Source organism: Palaemon carinicauda, chromosome 10 (assembly GCF_036898095.1).
Source record: "Palaemon carinicauda isolate YSFRI2023 chromosome 10, ASM3689809v2, whole genome shotgun sequence".
Classification (NCBI taxonomy): domain Eukaryota; kingdom Metazoa; phylum Arthropoda; class Malacostraca; order Decapoda; family Palaemonidae; genus Palaemon; species Palaemon carinicauda.
The window spans coordinates 156,990,047-156,992,546 of NC_090734.1; positions in this window are offsets into that span (position 1 = coordinate 156,990,047).

Genomic DNA, 2,500 nt, shown 5'->3' on the forward strand with positions numbered 1-2,500 from the left:
AATTCAGCGCATGACAATTTAGCACAACGATAAATCAGCACTGGGACATTTCAGTGCAAAAATGCACACACATTCACCCTTATCTTATTATTAGCATATAAAGATTATTTTTCTTATTATTATCATTGTCATTATTATTATTATTATTATTATTATTATTATTATTATTATTATTATTATTATTACTGTTGTAGTTCATGGTTGTTAACAATAACAACCACTGAATAAATAAAGAAAGTTATAGTACAAGATTAGGACGGTATATAGTCCCTTTTCTGGAATACAGTTGTTTATAAACATTTGCTTAGTTAAAACTGAAAAGCCAGCCTTATGGAGCGGATTTTATCGGAGAAAGGACGCGAGCATATTTTATTAAATGGATTTTGCTATCGTTTGGATAGAAAACTTCGGAATGGAAAAGAGTCTTGGCGTTGTACACAAGACAGATGCAAAGGTCGAATCCATGTCAACGGAAACTGTAACACACAGTGGAGAACCTATTTTATTGTACGATTCTGGGGTTGAAGATACCAATAGAATGTTTATCTTTTCGACTAGAAAAAATGTTGAACTCTTCAAAGAATACAAAAACTGGCTTGCAGATGGTACATTTAAGGTTTTTCCAGTGATATATATAGTATTGCAAAATAAGACAGAGGATTCATATGAAAAGGCATTAAGAACTATTTTGAATCTATACCCGGATCTGACGCCAGCCACTATGCTATGTGATTTTGAAAAGGCTTTCCAAAATGCATTTTCAAGAGTTTTTGTAGGAAGGCAAATAAGCGGTTGTTTTTTTCACCTTGCTCAGTGTATATGGAGAAAAATACAGGCATTGAATCTTACCCAGATTTATGTAAGTGACGAACATATTCGTCGACACTGTAAGATGTTGGTGGCCTTAGCTTTTGTGCCTGCTGACGATGTTTGTAATGTGTTTGAATCATTGCAAGATGTTATGCCTCCGGAATTGGAAGTTAACAAATTATTTCGAGGACACATGGATTGGTCGTTCATTCCGTCGTCGTAGAAGAGATGCCGTTTTTAAACCCGAGTTATGGACTGTTTTTTGATCGAGTGCAGGGCGACCTACCTAAGACCAATAATTCATTGGAACCTTTTATAAGTTTGTCGAGTTTCTCAAACTAGAGCAAGATAGCATAGAGAAAAGGATACTGAGAATAAGAGCTGGACACGACGATGGTAGAAAAAAACCAAAATACCAAAGGACAGCTAAGACAATAAAAACGCTTGTTAATGAGTATGGAAGTCGATTTGATAAGTTGGAATACTTACAAAATATAAATTACCTCATTAAGTTGCAGAAATAAATTGATTCATTTCTTTTTACATATACTGTATGTATTATTTTTAATATGTAAATTTAATAAATCTTTTATATCCCTTTTTATATATTATCAATAAAGTGTTAAAACATTTTGCTGCATTTCCTTGTAGTTGCTTCCTTATGCTGACTTGTTACTGTGGTGAATTGTTCTTATGCTGAATTGTCATTCACTGAACAGTGTGTTCCTTTTGGCACAGAATTGTCCTTGTGCTGATTTGTCCTAGTGTTGAATTGTCCTAGTGTTGAATTGTCATGCGCTGAATTGTCATTCGCTGAATTATCCAGTGCGGAATTGTCGGTGTACCCATATAAGCACCTTTTTTCAATCATTTAGGGAATACTGCAGACAATACTTACATTCTTGGTAAACTCCTTCGCCAATCTCTCTCTCTCTCTCTCTCTCTCTCTCTCTCTCTCTCTCTCACTTATAGGCATATAAGCACCTTTTTTCAATCATTTAGGGAATACTGCAGACAACACTTACATTCTTGGTAAACTCCTTCGCCAATCTCTCTCTCCCTCTCTCTCTCCCCTCTCTCTCTCTCTCTCTCTCTCACTTATAGGCATATAAGCACCTTTTTTCAATCATTTAGGGAATACTGCAGACAACACTTACATTCTTGGTAAACTCCTTCGCCAATCTCTCTCTCTCTCTCTCTCTCTCTCTCTCACTTATAGGCATATAAGCACCTTTTTTCAATCATTTAGGGAATACTGCAGACAATACTTACATTCTTGGTAAACTCCTCTCTCTCTCTCTCTCTCTCTCTCTCTCTCTCTCTCTCTCACCTTACCTTATCCCCCCATTCACTCTCACCAGTTTCCCCTAAACCTATCATTACATGTCTTAGATTAATCAACTTCACTTCGGCCTGAATTTCACACAAACAAACTTACATATAAACATCTGTATCTATCTTACTAAAAATTTATCCCCCAGCGCCATCTTGCGACTCCCACTAATAAGCATATCTCTCCCCTCCCCTCCCCCTCCCCTCCCTCCTACATCTCCTACCCCCTCCCCTCCCTCCTACATCTCCTACCCCCTCCCCTTCCTCCTACATCTCCCCTTCCTAACCCCCTTCCCCTATAAACTTAGTGCAAGTGGTACAATGTTCTTCTCCTGTATGGTGGATGTTTGCTCTTGCC